This window comes from Heptranchias perlo, unplaced genomic scaffold (assembly GCF_035084215.1).
Source record: "Heptranchias perlo isolate sHepPer1 unplaced genomic scaffold, sHepPer1.hap1 HAP1_SCAFFOLD_47, whole genome shotgun sequence".
Taxonomy (NCBI): Eukaryota; Metazoa; Chordata; class Chondrichthyes; order Hexanchiformes; family Hexanchidae; genus Heptranchias; species Heptranchias perlo.
The window spans coordinates 2,426,856-2,445,997 of NW_027139484.1; the positions used below are offsets into that span (position 1 = coordinate 2,426,856).

The 19,142-nt window shown below is 46.8% G+C and overlaps 1 non-coding gene across 1 annotated transcript; it reads right to left on the reverse strand.

The window, feature by feature from the left end:
- Window positions 1-8,475: 8,475 nt before the first annotated feature.
- Window positions 8,476-8,693, reverse strand: LOC137313389 (small nucleolar RNA U3). The gene has a single exon (XR_010961041.1). It is a non-coding gene; the product is annotated as a small nucleolar RNA U3 (small nucleolar RNA).
- Between the last annotated feature and the right edge of the window lie 10,449 nt (window positions 8,694-19,142).

Sequence of the window (19,142 nt, forward strand, 5' to 3'; positions counted from 1 at the left end):
CATCTGAAGCGGCGTCAGATATACACACAATGAAATAATATTTCATAACAGTGATAACCAATAAATACATTGAAATCCCTGTTAAACTGAAGCATGTTATCTTGGAGAGAGGACATTGCGCTGCCTCCTTGTAACACCGAGACCCTGAGCTGTCTCATGACCAATCACTGAAAACACATTTATGAAAAAAATATTCCAGGAGAGGTTAGTTCCACAACATGAAACTGTTAACAGCTCCCGGTGGTCTGATACCAGCTATTAACCCAGACACCTGATTCCAAAACATTCAGTGCAGAGAATATTTCAGTAACAATGACAAGGTTAGATATACAAGATCATAACGCATACAATGCAGCTGCTGCAAGACAAAAAGAAAAGAGACTTAGGACAGTCGATCAACTGATAGAACAGAACAGTCCACTGCGTAATACACAATGGGAGAAAAATAGTGCCAAGTACAGCAGCAGAGTTAATATCGATTTACACCATGAAGAGCTGAGATAATGGCTTACCTGGAACCCCAACGGCTGCAAGAACTGGATAATAAATACATTCTATCTGATACATTACTGAATATCCCATTTCTGTGAGAAGCAATGACTTCTGTTGGCCTGGAAAGCGTAGCTCCGGCAGGCAGTCTGTGTGGATTCATTACAGCGATCCCTGATTTATACAGGGGGTAAATCTCCACTGACACGGTTATACCCCTGATCATTGCTATTAGTTACAGTCATCTGAACAAACACATTACATCAGCAGCTTTGCCTCCGATGTAAATGATGACGTGGATATATCACAAACTTCTCAAAGTTCAGAACCTTGTCTTAATGAGACCTCTCTCAGGAATAAAGTGAAAAGCTGTGCTCAGAAAGGATTGGTCCAACAATGAGCGGCTCCATTTACAGTTTTCATATAATTGTCTTGACCATGTTCACTCCTACTGATTCATTTATACATTTTACAGATTTCTCCATATTATACATTGAATCCCGGGACACAAGCAGACCCGTTTCATCTTATTCCTGCAGTTTCCCAGTTAAGATATGAATTTTGAATCTCTGACACGAAGGCAGCCTCTAAAAGGGACCCCATCCTTTCAGGCAATGCTGAACAACCCTGTGTGAATAATATTCTCCTAATTTCCCCTCGAGTTGCTTTGCCAATTATTTTAAACTTATGACCTCTGGTTATCAATCCACTTGCCAGAGTAAACAGTTTCCCCTGTTTGCTCTATAAAAACCCGTCATTATTGTGAACACCTCTATTTGGTTAACCTTAACCTTAACCTTCTCTGATCTAAAGCGAACAATCCCAGCTTCTCCAATCCCTCCTCAAAAATGAAGTCACTCATCCCTGGTATCACCCTGGCAAGTCTCCACTGAACCCTCTCCAAGGCCTTGACATCCTTCTTAAAGTGTGATGCCCAGTGTTGTACACAATAGTCCGGCTGAGGCCTAACCAGTCTTTTGTAAAGGTTTAACATCACTTCCCTATTTGTGTATTCAATGCCCCTATTTACAAACCCATGTATCCCTTACACTAGCTAAACCGCCTTATCAACTTGCCCTGCCACCTTCAAAGTTTTGTGAATATGCGCCTCCAGGTCCCTCTGCTCTTCCACCACCCTCAAAATAGTACATTGACTTACATCGAAACTCCAGCACAGAAACAGGCCATTCGGCCCAACCAGTTTATGCCAGCTTTTTTGCTGCACACGAGCCCCCTCCCTCCCCACTTTATCTAACCCTATCAGGATACCCTATTCCTTTCTCCATCTTGTGCTTATCTAGCTTCCCCTTAAATACATCTACGTTATTTGCCGCAACTACTGCTTGTGGTAGTGAGTTCCACATTCTTACCACTCTTTGGTAAAGAAGTTCCTCCTGAATTCCCTATTGGATTTATTAGTGACTATCTTATATTTATGATCTCTAATCTTGGACTCCCTCATAAGTGGAAACATTTTGTCTACGCCTGCCCTACCAAACCTGATTATTATCTTAATGACCTTATCAGATCACCCCTCAGTTTTCTCTTTTCTACGGAAAAGAGATCCAGCCTGTTCAGCCTTTCCTGATAAGGATATCCTCTCAGTTCTGGAATTATCATTGCGAATCTTTTTTGCCCTCTCTCCAATGCCTTTATATATTTCTTTAATATGGAGACCAGAACTGTGGGCAATACTACAAATGTGGCCTCACCTAGCCTAACAAGTTTAACATAACTGCTTTCCTTATCAATTCTGCGCCTCTAGATTTGAACCCCAATGCTTGATTTGCCTTTTTTACTTGTGTCGCTGCTTTTAGTGATTTGTGTATCTGTCCCCAAGAATTTATTCATCTTGTACATTCTATACAATACAATGTGAAATGACCTTACACGGTGGCCTTTCCCGAAAGACCCTTTGAATAGGCCGCACCTCGCTTCATTATATCCCTCAGCACGTTCTCCTGGACCTTGGAGTGTGCCAGTTGGCAGCACTCGATCATGGACAGCTCCATCAGCTGGAAGACCACCAGGTTTCGGGCGGACCAAAGTGCCTCCTTCACCGAGTTGATGGTCTTCCAGCAGCAATTGATATCCGTCTCGGTGTGCGTCTCGGGGAACTGCCCATAGAGCACAGCATCCTGTGATACTGATGTCTTGGGATGAACCGGGACAGATACGAACGCATCTGCCTCCATACCTTCCGCACCAAGGGGCAACCCACCAGGAGAAGGACGACGATCTCTTCCCCGCCGCAGCCTCGAGGGAAGCTCACGTTTGTGCTGAGGACAGTGAACCTACTGCTGATTGGAGCAAACGTCGGTGACGTCGTCCATGTATTGGGAGGCCTTAACCTGAGAGCATTCGCTGCCTAGGATAGTCATCCACTGATATCTGCATCCTACCTGATGAACGCAGCAAACTGCTCGATGCAACATACGATCAAGGCCGCGGAGAGATGACAGGCCTGCCTGACTCCAGATCTGATCCGAGTGCTCTCCGACTTCTGCCCGTTGATTAGGACTGTGCTACAGATGTCTGTGTAGAGCAGTCAGATCCAATCGCGGATTCCCTCCCCAAAACACATTTTGGAGAGCACGTCCATCATGTACGTGTGGGATATTCTGTCAAAGGCCTTCTCCTGGTCCAGGCTGATGAGTCAAGAGTTCACCCCGCTGACCTGCACATAGGCGATCGTATCCCTGAGTGGCGCAAGGCTATTGGAGATCTTCCGGCCGGTTACAGTACAGATCTGATCCGGGTGGATCACCAGCTCCTGAACAGACTTGAGCCTATTGACGATGGCCTAAGGCAGAATCTTCTAGTCGACATTTAGCAAGGAAATGGGTCGCCAATTTCTGATTTCTTCCCTCTCCCCCTTCTCCTTGTAGATAAGGGTGATGATGCCTTTCCGCATGGACTCTGACATGCTGCCTGCTAGAAGCATACCCCCGTACACTTCCAGCAGGTCTGGGCCTATCCAGTCCTTGATAGCCGTGTGCAACTCAACCAGTAAGCCATCGCTCCCGGTAGTTCTACTCTTCTCGAAGGACCAGACGGCCTTTGTCAGCTCGTCAATGGTCAGTGGCGGATCCATGCCCTCCTGCTCGCTGTCCTCTAAATCGTCCGTGATAGAGGACAGGAAGGACTGGGAGGCCTGTCTTTGGGCTTTGAGTCGTACAGCCCGGCATAAAAGGATTTGCTGATCCTCAGTATGTCGGCCTGTGAAGACGTCACTGAGCCACCTTCTTCTTTGAAGCTGCTGATCACAGAAGTCTCTCTGTGAGGTTTCTGGAAGAAGAAGTGCGAGCATTTCTCACCCTGCTCCACGGAGCGGACTCTGGGTATAAAGATGATCATTGAGGCCTCGCAGGTGAAGAGCGAAGCTTGCTGGCCCTTCACCTCTCTGAGACCCTCCCCGACATCGACCTCCATTAACTGCAACTGGAGCAGATCCTGCATACTTTTTCTGGAGTTGTGACACTTCCCTCTGTCTCTCTCTTGCCTTCTGAACACCGTTGAGGATGAAGAACCTCTTGATATTGGCCTTGATTGCTTCCCACCAGTGCACCGTGGAGTCGAAGAGGGATTTCACGCTCCTCCAACCTGTATAATCTCTCTTTAGATCCTCGATGTTCTCCAGGGTCAACAGTGTCACTTTCAGCTTCCGTCTCCCTCTGCCTGCCCTCTGGTCCTCCTGCGATTGGAAGTCGGCCAGTAGGAGGCAGTGATCAGAGAGGAACACCGGTTGGACGTTGGTGGATCTGACCTTGAGCATTGGGGACACAAGCAGGAAGTCTATCCTGGAACGGATGGTCCCGCCCGTCCTGGACCAGGTTTCAGGGTTGCGGAAGACACTGCAATGCTTCGCATCTTTCACCGCTTCCATCAGGAGTTTGGACGTGGTGTCCAGTATTCCCCCGCCCTTGCTGGATAGTCCAGCGGCATCTATGATGTAGTTGAAGTCTCCGGCGAGAACGACCAACCAGGAGGTCGCCAGCGACATCGGGAGATGCTGGAAGACCTCCAGCCGCTCGTTCCTGAGCTTCGGGTCGTACGCATTAGAATCTCAGAATGGTTACAGCATGGAAGGAGGCTATTCGGCCCATCGAGTCTACACGCACTCTATGCAAGAGCAATTCAGCTAGTCCCATCTCCCGCCCTATCCCCGTAGCCCTCCACGTTTTTTCCTTTCAAGAACTTATCCAGTTCCCTTTTGAAGGCCATGATTGAATCTGCCTCCACACCATCTGGGGCAGAGCATTCCAGATCCTAACCACTCGCGCAACCTTCTCTGTTCCAAGGAGAACAACCCCAGTTTCTCCAGTCTATCCACGTAACTAAAGTCCCTCATCCCTGGAATCATTCCAACAAATCTGTTCTACACCCTCCTAATGTGCGGTGCCCAGAACTGGACAGAATACTCCAGTTGTGCCCGAACCAGTGTTTTATAAAGGTTCATCATGACTTCCTTGCTTTTGTACTCTATGCCTCAATTTATAAAGCCCAGGATCTTGTATGCTTTTTTAACCGCTTTCTCAACTTTCCCTGTCACCTTCAATGATTTGCGCACATTTACCCTCAGATCTCTCTGCAACTGTACCCTTTTAGAATTGTGCCCTCTAATTTAAATTGCATCTCCTCGTTCTTCCTACCGAAATGTATAACTTCGCATTTTTCGGCGTTCAATTTCATCTGCATAGATTTAAGGTGATTGGCATTTCACCAGCCTGCCTATATCCTCTTGAAGTCTATCACTATCCACCTCACAGTTCGCTACACTTCCAAGTTTCGTATCGTCTCCAAATTTTGAAATTGTGTCCTGTACACCCAAATCCAAGTCATTATTATATATCAAGAAAAGCAGTGGTCCCAGCACCGACCCCTGGAGAACACCACTGTACACCTCCCTCCAGTCCGAAAAACAACCGTTCACCACTACTCTCTGTTCCCTGTCACTCAGCCAATTCTGTATCCATTTTGCTACTGCCCCCTTTATTCCATGGGCCACAATCTTGATGACAAGCCTACCATGCGGTACTTTATCAAACGTATTTTGAAAGCCCATATACACCACATCAACTGCATTGCCCTCATTTACCCTCTCTGTTACCTCATCAGAAAACTCTATCAGGTTAATGAAACACGATTTGCCTTTAACAAATCCGTGCTGGCTTTCCACAATCAAAACACACTCTTTCAAGTGACTGTTAATTCTGTCCCGGATTATTGTTTCTATAAGTTTCTCCACCACCGGCGTTAAACTGACTGGACTACAGTTGTTGGGTTTATCCTCTCACCCTTTTTTGAACAAGGGTGTAATATTTACAATTCTCCAGTCCTCTGGCCCCGTCTCTACGGATGTTTGAACGATTATGGCCAGTACTTCCACAATTTCCACCCTTACTTCCCTCAGCAACCTAGGATGCATCACACCCGGACCGAGTGACTTATCTACTTTAAGTACAGCTAGCCTTTCTAGTATCTCTTCTTTATCAATGTTTAGCCTATCCAGCATCTCAACTATATCTTCCTTTAATGAAACTCTGGCAGCATCTTCTTCCCTGGTAAAGTCAGATGTTAATTACTCATTTAGTACCTCGGCCATCCCCTCTGCCTCCATTAGTAGATCCCTTTTATGTTGGCCGCAGTCGGAGCGGGGCGTTATTGTACAGAACGTCTACTACGAGCAGGCGGCCACCCACCACCTCTCTAACCTCGGTGATGGTGAATTGAAGCAGAATCCCCAGGCCCGAGGAATGACTATCATTGACTCCCGAACAGTTCGTTTGCTACTGGGTCCACATGCGTGCCCACTGCCGATAGTTGCTGAGGTGCAGGATCCCGCACTCCGGCAGGAACAACAGATCCCTCTTGACCCTGGACAGGTAGTTCAGGGTCACAGCACATCGCGTAGTCGCTTTAACACTACGCACGTTTATGGATGCAATTTTGAAAGCCGTTTTAAAAATACAAAGGACAACAATTAACGTCTTCCAATTGCATCAGTCCAGGTTCGACGTTACCGTCCATTTCCAATTCTCGGTCCAGGTTATGCATTGCTGTCGTGTGCTGGAACTTCTCGACGGTCCTTGAGATGAGGAAGGAGGCCTGTCCTCCGTTGATGGAGGGTCAGCGTCCGTTCCTTCTCCAGTGGGAGTGTGAAGAGTGGCTCCTCAGTGAGAAGTGACAGCGGCCCTCCCTACCGCTTCTCATTGAAGGCTTGGGGCATCTTTTGCCATCCTGCGACACCCCTAAAGGTCACATCCACGTATCTGCTCCTCGGGAAACCCTCATCCATGCTTTTGTTACCTCCAGACTCGACAATTCCAATGCTCGCTGGCCGCCCTCCCACCATGCAGGCCGACGATGTCTGCGGCCTTGAAACCGAAGGTTTCGAGAAGAACCTTCTTCAGGAAAATATTTAATTGCCATGGCGAGGTTCCTTCACCCGCCCTCGCAGTCAGCCTGACGGTATTTCACACCCTGGGCCCCGGTGCTCGGGGAGCCCTTGTCACCACGTCCGCTGCAAATTAGATTTCACTTCCCAAGAGAAAGGTGTTAGACCAGTCTCAGGCCAGCATGAGGATCCACCTCTACATCAGCAAAGCTTAAACTGGTACTAGCTGATTCTACTTGATCTGGCGCCTTCCTCATAATGGGATCTCCCCTGTCAGGTGAGCAGTTGATATCGCACCTTTCACTACCTCAGGGCGTCCCAAAGCTCTTTACAGCCAAAGAAGTACTTTTTGAAGTGCAGTCACCTCTCCTCTCCTCCATTGTCCAGCTAGATGGGACTGCCCTCACCTGGTTTATTTCGTGTCTATCCAGTCGTAGCCAGAGAATCACGTGCAATGGCTTCTCTTCCCACTCCCCCAAGGATCTATCCTTGCCCCCCTCCTATTTCTCATCTACATGCTGCCCCTTGGCTACATCATCCAAAAACTCGTCGGATTCCACATGTACGCTGCTGGCACTCAGCTCTCCCTCACCTCCAGCTCTCTCCACCCCTCCATTGCCTCTGATTCGTCACACTGCTTCTCTGATATCTATCAGTGGATGAGCAGAAATTTCCTCCAATTAAATATTGGGAAGAGCAAAGCCATTATTTTCGGTCCCTGCTATAAACTCCCTCCCCCTCCCTGACCAATGTCTCAGACTAAACCAGACTGTTCGCAGCATCGATGTCCTTTTTGACCCTGAACTAAGCTTCCGACCCCAGATTCTCTCCATCACCAAGACTGCCTACTTCTACCTCCATAATATCGCCCGTATCTGCCTCAGCCCATCTGCGACTGAAACCCTCATCCATGCTTTTGTTACCGCCAAACTTGACAATTCCAAGGCTCTGCTGGCCGCCCTCCCATCATGCGCCCTCCATAATCTTCAGCATATCAAAACTCTGCTGCCCGTATCCTAACTCACACGATGTCCCATTCACCAATCCTCCTGCTATTAAAGAAAGAACTCGCATTTATATAGCGCCTTGCATTACCGCAGGATGGCCCAAAGCATTTTTGAACTGTAGCCACTGTTGTAATGTAGGAACCGCCGCAGCCAATTTGCTCACAGCAAGGTCCCACAAACCGTAATGGTGTATTGGGCAGATAATCTGTATTAGTGATGTTGGTTAAGGGGTAAATATTGACCAGGACACCTCGGAGAACTCCCCTCAAGTTCTTCGAAATAGCGTCATGCGATCTTTTACATCCACCTGAGATGGCAGGCGGAGCAACGTTTTAATCAGTAATGCAAGTCCCTCAGTACTGCAAGCCTAGATTTTGTGCTCCATTAACTACGTTATTTCAGCGACTGTGCCTAATCAGTTCAGTGATGAGTTCAAAACCGAAAAAGGAGGGGAAGAGCAACAGATAGCAGTACGAGCTCGGCTGAGGTAGCAAAGACTTACACTCTCGCTGGAGAGAAGCACCTTTAAATATAAAATAATTAGCGGATAAATATTGCTACTTTTGAGCTGTAGAAACACGAACCACTCAGAATGCGTTTCCTTCTTCCACTTCTCGCACACTGAGAGAAGGGAACGGTCATCAATGGCCACAAGCGCTGGTATAAAACAACACTTGCAACCCGCTTCACGCTCAGAAGGAAAAGCTACATCTCCTCCTCGTGGTTAGTGAGACCAAACACTTTAGAACACATTTCTCAAGTTCAAAAACTATAGAAATGATCCCTAAAAGTATAGTCTTACTGAAAGGTTGCCGCAACACCGCACTCCACCCTCAGCGAGCCCCCTTTAACACAGGCTGAGCGCGGACCAATTCTTCCACCATTCATTGCACCCGGCAGGGAATCGAATAAAAACGCAATTAATCTTCGCTTCACCTTTTGTAAACTTATAATTCTGTGAAAAAGAAATAGGGTTTCTGTCGTGCAGCCATGACTCAGTAGGCACTAATTTGCATAATGTAGATACCAGCCTCCAGCAACTGTCCTGATCATAAGAACATAAGAATGTAAGAAATAGGAGCAGGAGTCGGCCATACAGCCCCTTGAGACGGTACCGCCCTTCAATCAGATCATGGCTGATCTTCAACCTCAACTCCACTTTCCTGCTCGATCCCCAGATCCCTTGATTCCATCCAGAAGGACAAGAGCAGCAGGTACATGGGAACAACACCACCTGCAAGTTCGCCTCCAAGTCACACACCATCCCGACTTGAAAATATATCGCCGTTCCTTCATTGTCGCTGGGTCAAAATCCTGGAACTCCCTACCTAACAGTACTGTGGGAGAACCTTCACCACACGGACTGCAGCGGTTCAAGGAGCCGGCTCACCACCACCTTCTCAAGGGCAATTAGGGATGGGCAATAAATGCTGACATCGCCAGCGACGCCCACATCCCATGAACGAATAAAAAAAATCCAAATGTCTATCCACCTTAGCCTTGAACATACACAACGACTGAGCATCCACAGCCCTCTGGGGTAGAGAATTCCAAAGATTCACCACCCTCTGAGTGAAGAAATTCTTCCTCATCTCAGTCTTAAATGGCCGACCCATTATCCTGAAACCATGCCCCCTATCTAAACTGTCCAGCCAGGAGATACAATCTCTCAGCATCTAACCTGTCAAGACCCGATGATTTACACAGTGGGTGGGTGACCCAGCACTGTGATCATTGATTCGCACAGTGGGTGAGTGACCCAGCACTGTGATCATTGATTCACACAGTGGGTGGGTGACCCAGCACTGTGACCATTGATTCACACAGTGGATGGGTGAACCAGCACTGTGATCATTGATTCACACAGTGGGTGGGTGACCCAGCACTGTGATCATTGATTCACACAGTGGGTGAGTGAGCCAGCACTGTGATCATTGATTCACACAGTGGGTGAGTAACCCAGCACTGTGATCATTGATTCACACAGTGAGTGGATGACCCAGCACTGTGATCATTGATTCACACAGTGGGTGGGTGACCCAGCACTGTAACCATTGATTCACACAGTGGATGGGTGACCCAGCACTGTGATCATTGATTCACACAGTGGGTGTGTGACCCAGCACTGTGATCATTGATTCACACAGTGGGTGAGTGACCTAGCACTGTGATCATTGATTCACACAGTGGGTGAGTATCCCAACACTGTGATCATTGATTCACACAGTGGGTGGGTGACCCAGCACTGTGATCATTGATTCAAACAGTGGGTGAGGGACCCAGCGCTGTGATCATTGATTCACACAGTGGGTGAGTAACCCAGCACTGTGATCATTGATTCACACAGTGGGTGGGTGACCCAGCACTATGATCATTGATTCACACAGTGGTTGAGTGACCCAGCACTGTGATCATTGATTCACACAGTGGGTGAGTGACCCAGCACTGTGATCATTGATTCAAACAGTGGGTGGGTGACCCAGCACTGTGATCATTGATTCACACAGTGGGAGAGTGACCCAGCACTGTGATCATTGATTCACACAGTGGATGGGTGACCCAGCACTGTGATCATTGATTCACACAGTGGGTGTGTGACCCCGCACTGTGATCATTGATTCACACAGTGGGAGGGTGACCCAGCACTGTGATCATTGATTCGCACAGTGGGTGAGTGACCCAGCACTGTGATCATTGATTCACACAGTGAGTGGGTGACCCAGCACTGTGATCATTGATTCACACAGTGGGTGGGTGTCCCAGCACTGTGATCATTGATTCACACAGTGGGTGGGTGTCCTAGCACTGTGATCATTGATTCGCACAGTGGGTGGCTGATCCAGCACTGTGATCACTGATTCACACAGTGGGTGGGTGACCCAGCCCTGTGATCATTGATTCACACAGTGGGTTGGTGAACCTGTACTGTGATTATTGATTCACACAGTGGGTGGGTGACTCAGCACTGTAATCTTTGATTCACACAGTGGGTGAGTGACCCAGCACTGTGATCATTGATTCACACAGTGGATAGGTGACCTAGCACTGTGATCATTGATTCACACAGTGGGTGTGTGACCCAGCACTGTGATCATTGATTCACACAGTGGATGAGTGACCCAGCACTGTGATCATTGATTCAAACAGTGGGTGGGTGACCCAGCACTGTGATCATTGATTCACACAGTGGGAGAGTGACCCAGCACTGTGATCATTGATTCACACAGTGGATGGGTGACTCAGCACTGTGATCATTGATTCACACAGTGGGTGTGTGACCCCGCACTGTGATCATTGATTCACACAGTGGGAGGGTGACCCAGCACTGTGATCATTGATTCGCACAGTGGGTGAGTGACCCAGCACTGTGATCATTGATTCACACAGTGAGTGGGTGACCCAGCACTGTGATCATTGATTCACACAGTGGGTCGGTGTCCCAGCACTGTGATCATTGATTCACACAGTGGGTGGGTGTCCCAGCACTGTGATCATTGATTCGCACAGTGGGTGGCTGATCCAGCACTGTGATCACTTATTCACACAGTGGGTGGGTGACCCAGCCCTGTGATCATTGATTCACACAGTGGGTGGGTGAACCAGTACTGTGATTATTGATTCACACAGTGGGTGGGTGACTCAGCACTGTAATCATTGATTCACACAGTGGGTGAGTGACCCAGCACTGTGATCATTGATTCACACAGTGGATAGGTGACCTAGCACTGTGATCATTGATTCACACAGTGGGTGTGTGACCCAGCACTGTGATCATTGATTCACACAGTGGATGAGTGACCCAGCACTGTGATCATTGATTCACACAGTGGGTGAGTGACCCAGCACTGTGATCATTGATTCACACAGTGGGTGGGTGACCCAACACTGTGATCATTGATTCACACAGTGGGTGGGTGACCCAGCACTGTGATCACTGATTCACACAGTGGGTGGGTGACCCAGCACTGTGATCATTGATTCACACAGTGGGTGGGTGACCCAGCACTGTGATCATTGATTCACACAGTGGGTGAGTGACCCAGCACTGTGATCATTGATTCACACAGTGGGTGAGTAACCCAGCACAGTTATCATTGATTCACACAGTGAGTGGGTGACCCAGCACTGTGATCATTGATTCACACAGTGGGTGGGTGACCCAGCACTGAGATCATTGATTCACTCAGTGAGTGCTTGAAACTGAAACTGTAATCATTGATTCACAGTTATGTCCTTTCCCACCGGCAGCTCAGACACACCAGGGCTGGCAGTACAGCTGTATACTGTCAGGGGAGAATAGCCCTGGAAGTGGTTAACATTGACTCGGGATCCCAAGAAGTCTCATGTCATCAGGTCAAATATGGGCAAGACAACCTCCTGTAATTACCACCTACTGCTCTCCCTCAGCTGATGAATCAGTCCTCCTCCATGTTGATCACCAATTGGAGGAAGGACTGAGGGTAGCAAGGGCACAGAATGGACTCTAGGTGGGGGACTTCAACGTCCATCACCAAGAGTGGCTCAGTAGCACCACTACTAACGGAGCTGACCGAGTCCTGAAGAAAACAGCTGCAAGACTGGGCCTGCGGCAGGTGGTGAGTGAACCAATACGTGGGAAAAAACGACTTGACCTCATCATAAGACCTTAAGACCATAAGAGATAGGAGCAGGAGCAGGCCATTCGGGCCCTCGAAACTGCTCAGCCATTTAATTAGATCATGGCTGATCTGATTTTTACCTCAACTCTACTTTCCCGCCTTTTCCCCATATCCTTTGACTCCCTTGCTGATCAAAAATGTGTCTAACTCAGCCTTGAATGTATTCAATGACTCAGCCTCCACAGCTTTTTGGTGTAAAGAATTCCAAAGATTCACGACCCTCTGGGTGAAAAAATTCCACCTCATTTCCGTCTTAAACGGGCGACCTCTCTTTCTGAGACTATGCCCCCGAGTTTTAGATTCCCCCATGTGCGATAACATCCTCTCAGCATCTACCCTATCGAGTCCCCTCAGAATCTTATATATTTCAATAAGATCTCCTTCCATTCTTCTAAACTCCAATGAGTAAAGACCCAACATGTTCAATCTTTCCTCATAAGAGAACCCTTCCATCCCTGGAGTCAACCAAGTGAACCTTCTCTGAACTGCCTCCAATGCAAGTATGTCCTTCCTTAAATAAGGGCACCAGAACTGTACGCATTACTCAAGGTGTGGTCACACCAGCATCCTGTCCAGTTGTCGCATGACTTCCCTGTTTTTATATTCCATCCCCCTGGAATTAAAGGCCAATAGTCAGTTTGCCTTCCGGATTACATGCTGCACCTGTATGTTGACTTTTTGTGTTTCATGTACAAGGACACCCAGATCCCTCCCTACCGCAGCATTTTGTAGTATTTCTCCATTCAAATAATATTTTGCTTTTTTATTTCCCTCCCAAAGCGGATGGCTTCACATTTTCCCACATTATATTTCATCTGCCAAAATTTTGCCCATTCGCTTAACCTGTCAATATCCATTTACAGACATTTTGTGTCCTCATCGCAACTTGCTTTTCCACCTATCTTTGTATTATCAGCAAATTTGGCCACAAGACACTCTGTTACTTCATGCAAATCATTGATATATATTGTAAATAGTTGAGGCTCCAGCACTGAGCCTTGCGGCACCACAATAGTTACAGATTGCCATTTTTAAAATGACTCTTTTATCCCGACTCTCTGTTTTCTGTTCGTTATCCAATCCTCTATCCATGCCAGTATATTACCCCCAATACCATGAGCTCTTAGCTTGCGCAGTAATCTTTTATGTGGCACCTTATCGAATGCCTTTTGGAAATCCAAATATACTGCGTCCATTGGTTCCCCTTTATCCACGCTGCCCGTTACTTCCTCAAAGAACTCTAATAAATTTATCAGACACGATTTCCCCTTCATAAAGCCATGTTCACTCTCCTTGATTGTATTATGAGTCTCCAAATATCCTGCTGCTACTTCCTTAACAATGGATTCTGGCATTTTCCCAATGACAGATGTTCGGCGAACTGGTCAAAAGTTACCTGCTCTCTGTTTCACTCCCTTCTTGAGGTTTGCGGCTTTCCAATCCGCTGGGACCTTTCCAGAATCTAGTGAATTCTGGAAGATTACAACCAAAGCATCCACTATCTCTGTAGTCACTTCCTTTAAGACCCTCGGATGCAAGCCATCAGGTCCAGGGGATTTGTCAGCCTTTAGACCCATTAGTTTACCAAGTACTTTTTCTCTAGTGATAGTAATTGTTTTTAGTTCCTCCCTTCCCTTTGTCCCTTGGTTTTCTGCTAGTTTGGTACATTATTCGTGTCTTCTACTGTGAAGGCAGATACAAAATATCTGTTCAATTCCTCTGCCATTTCTTTGTTTCTATTATTATTTCCCCAGTCTCATCCTCCAAGGGACCAATGTTTACTTCAGCTACCCTTTTCCTTTTTATATACTTGTAGAAGCTTTGACTGTCAGTTTGCATATTTCTTGCTAGTTTACTCACATGATTTATTTTCTCCCTCTTTATTATTCTTATCGTCATCCTTTGCTGGTTTTTAAAGTTTTCCCAATCTTCGGGCTTACCAGTAATCTTTGGCATGTTGTATGCTTTTTCTTTTCACCTGGGACCATCCTTGACTTCCTTGGTTAGCCATGGTTGGTTCATCCTTTTTGTGGCATCTTTCCTCCTCACAGGAATATATTTTTGTTGCGAGTCATAAAATATATTTTTTAATGTTTTCCACTGCTTATCCACCACCATACCATCTAATCTGTTTGCCCGGTCCACTTTAGTCAATTCCGCCCTCATTCGTTTATAATTGCCCATGTTTAAGTCTAATATAGTAGTTTCAGACCCAAAATCCTCGCCCTCAAACTGGATGTGAAATTCTATCATGTTATGATCACTGATTCCCAAGGGATCCTTTACTTTGAGATCATTAATTAAACCTGTTCCGTTACCCATTACCAGATCCAAAATGGCCTGTTCCCTTGTTGGTTCCCGACGTATTGATCGAAGAAACAGTCCCTAATATGCTCCATGAACTGTGATCTCACGGTGTGACCTATCCAGTAAAAGGGGCCTCACCCTGTCATCTCACGGCGGGGTCGGGAGGGGGGTGATGAGACCCGTCCAGTTAAAGAAGCCTCAAGCATCATCTTCCGGTCCAGAGTCCGCTCCCTGGAGCAGGACGAGAAGTGCTCGCGCTTCGTCTTCCAGAAGCTGCACTGAGAGACTTCTGTAATCAGCAGCCTGAAGGAGGAAGAGTGCTCGGTGACGTCTTCACAGGCCGACATACTGAGGATCAGCAAATCCTTTTATGCCGGACTTGCTGAACTTCAAGGCCAACCCACCTTGTATTGTACAGAATGTAATATAAGATATGTACTGAGTCCATCCCACCTTGCATTGTACAGAATGTAATCTAAGATATGGACTGAATCCACCCCACCTTGTATTGTACAGAATGTAATATAAGATATGTACTGAGTCCACCCCACATTGTATTGTACAGAATGCAATATAAGATATGGACTGAGTCCACCTCACCTTGTATTGTAACGAATGTAAAATAAGATATGTACTGAGTCCACCCCACCTTGTATTGTACAGAATGTAATCTAAGATATGGACTGAGTCCAACCCACCTTATATTGTACAGAATGTAATAGAAGATATGTGCTGTGTTTTGCATTGAATTAATGGGATCACAGTGTGTGCGAACTATTTTGTATTGTTTTGAACTGTAATTGCGATTTTTACGCTGAACTGTGTTTTTCCTTAAATTTTATGAAATAAAGTATATTTTGAAATTTTATAAAGGTGGCTGCTCAAAGCCGCTCCCTGCTGGTGAGTCGAGAACAATGCTCGAGCGAAACAACCGTGTTCGGGCAGACACAGAACGCTTTTAGGTTTGGAGAAAGGAAAAGAGGTGTCGACATGTTGAGAGCTGTCGACTGCCTGAAAAGTTACAAGAGCGGCCTTGAGCTAACTCCTGCTTGATCCAAAAGTGCACTCGCTCCTTCAAACTGGAATTGAAACAGTGATCTAAGAATGATTTTGCTTTGATGTTAATTAATTATACTCTCCTCGACTAGCTGAGCTCAAGAAGGGAAGCAGCGAAAAATCCTTCTCTTTGTTGATTGTTCATCGTGCACCTTTTGACACTCCCGGACTCGAGGAGTCGCGTGTGCATGACCGAGACTGACTCGGTTCCGGATTATATCACAGCACTGTGGGAGTGTGAGGTGCTACTTACTCTGCGCACGCTGGAGCAATGGATAATATGTCCAGACGATTGTCCGATCGACTCCTATCTGCCTGGATGGCTTTTGCAAACTGCCCATTACTTTTTGACTTTCGAGAGCTTGCAAACTGTCTTCCTTGGTAGTGCTGACTGGCGGCTTCCATCGTGAGCGCATTCTGAACACAGCAATTAGTGCATCGGTTTCATTAACCTGAATGGTCCTGAATTCAATCCTAAGAGAAAAGCATCAGCATTTGTGGATCTTTTTCCATCTTTGCTGAACACCAAAATCATGAACTTTTGCTCATTGCAGCACACCAAATGATTTGCTGCCCCTTGACCTCTGTATTGAAGTATAGGATTTCCGTGGGTTATGGGCTCACTGACAACTGACATCATTTTTGTTTCTGGAAAATTGCCCTCAGGTTAAAAAAAAAAGTGGAGAAGGCGGGTGTCGATCCTGCTACTTCTCATATGCTAAGCGAGCGCTCGACCATTTGAGCTGATCCCCCAGTTATTTTTAGTAAATTTCCCTTCACAGTAGCCGCTTCACACTTACCTCCAATTGCAGAGAAATCTTGCCTTGGATTGGACCCCTCCTTGAATATATTCAATACTTTCTCCAATCGGCGGTATCGAGCATCATCAAATGAGCAACAGAAGAACGGGAAGCCACAGTAATCGTGAATGATACTGAGAAGAGCCCGAGCCTGCGGAAGGCAGATGAGGTGACAGGAAAGGAATAGCGGCCTCGAGATAGAGGGAGCAGCGGGAGTCCTGTCTGACTGATGGAAGGCATTTTTGCCTGAACGTGAGTGCGGTTTGACGTGTTGTTGCTCAAAGGCACTCCCTGCTGGAGAGCAGAGGCAAATGCTTGAAAAAACAGCCGTGCGAGGGCAGACACAGAAAGCTTTCAGGTCTGAGAAAGGAAACTCATGATCTCCTGTGCCTCAGCGCCAAAATGTTAAGCTCTAGGCTGCCTATAAAGTTAAGAAAGCGGCCTTGAGCTAATTGCTGCTTACTCAAAAAGCACACTCATTTCTTGGAGCCAGAATGAAACCAGCAACCTAAGGATGACTTTGCTTTGTTTTCGACTACAGTCCTCTGCATTACCAGTTGAGCGATCGAAGGGAAGCAGCAAAGATTGCTCTCTTTGGTGATTGTTCACTCTGCGCCTTTTGACACCAAAGAGTGGGACTTTGCTGCTTCCCTTCGATCGCTCAGCTGGTAGAGTGGAGAACTGTTGTAAAATAACAGATCAAAATCATCCTTAGGTTGCTTGTTTGAAGAAGCGAACGTGCTTTTGGAGTAAGCAGCAATTAACTCAAGGCCGTTCTCTTTACTTTACAGGTAGCCGACGGCTTAACATGCTGGCGCTGAGGCACAGGAGACCTCATTTCCTCCCTCAAACCTGAAAGCTTTCTGTGTCTGCCCGAACACGGCTGTTTTGCTCCAGCATTTGCCTCTGCTCACCGGCAGGGAGTGCCTTTGAGTAACAACACTTCAAACCGCTTTCAGGCAAAATAGTCTTCTATCCGTCAGTCAGTCAGACAGACAGGGCTCTCGCTGTTCCCTCAAGCTCGGGCGCCTGTTTCTTTCCTGTGACCTTGTCTGCCTTCCGCAGGCTCGGGCTCTTCTCAGCATCATTCACGATTACTGGGGCTTCCCGTTCTGCTGTTGCTCACTTGCTGATGTTCGATACAGCCGATTGGAGCAAAGTATTGATTGTATTCAGGGAGGGGGCCAACCCAAGGCAAGATTTCTCTGCTGGTCGTGGAGCTGCTTGGAGGCGAGTGCGAAGCAGCTCCTGTGAAGGGCAATTTACAAGAAACAACTTCAAATATGGAATAAAGGGGGCCGTAGCAACATGTATGCAGAATTGACTAAGGGACACGAAACAGAGAGTAGTGGTGAACGGTTGGTTTTCCGACAGGTGGGAGGTATACAGTGGTGTTCCCCAGGGGTTGGTCCTGGGACCATTGCTTTTCTTGATATGCATTAATGACTTGGACTTGGGTGTATAGAGCATAATTTTCAGATTTGCAGATGACACAATACTTGGAAGAATAGTAAACAATGAGGAAGATGGTGATAGAATTCAAGAGGATATAGACACGTTGGTGGCATGGGCGGACATGCGGCAGATGAAAATTAATGCAGAAAAATGCAAAGTGATGCATTTCAGTAGGAATAACAAGGAGAGGCAATATAAATTGGAGGGCACAAATCTAAAAGGGGTACAGGAACAGAGAGATTTGGGGGTGTATGTGCACAAATCATTGAAGGTGGCAGGGCAGGTTGAGAAAGTGGTTAAAAAGCACACAGGATCCTGGGCTTTATAAATAGACTACAAAAGTATGGAAGTCATGATGAACCTTTATAAAACACCAGTTCGGCCACAACTGCAGAATTGTGTCCAGTTCTGGGCACCGCACTTTAGGAAAGATGTGAAGGTCTTGGAGACGGTCCAGAAGAGATTTACTAGAAGTATTCCAGAGGTGAGGGACTTTAGTTACGTGGGTAGACTGGAGAAGTTGGGGTTGCTCTCCTTGGAAAAGAGACGGTTGTGAGCAGATTTGATAGATGTCTTCAAAATCACGAAAGGCCCAATTAGAATAGATAGAGAGAAACCGTTCCCATTGGCGAAAGGATGAAGGACCAGAGGTCATAGATTTAAGATGATTGGTGAAAGAACCAAAAGCTGACATGAGGAAAAACTTTTTTACACAGCGAGTGGTTAGGAACTGGAATGCACTGCCCGAGGGGATGATTCATCATGGAAAGGAACAAATTGGAAGGGCTACAGGAATGGGGCGGGAGAGTGGGACGAGCTGGATTGCTCTTGAATAAAGCCAACGTGGACTCGATGGGTCGAATGGCCTCCTTCCGTGCTGTAATCTTTCTATGATTCTGGTCGAGTGCTCGCTGAGTATGTGAGAGATAGCAGGATCGATTCTTGCATTCTCCACTCAACTTTTGACTTGGGT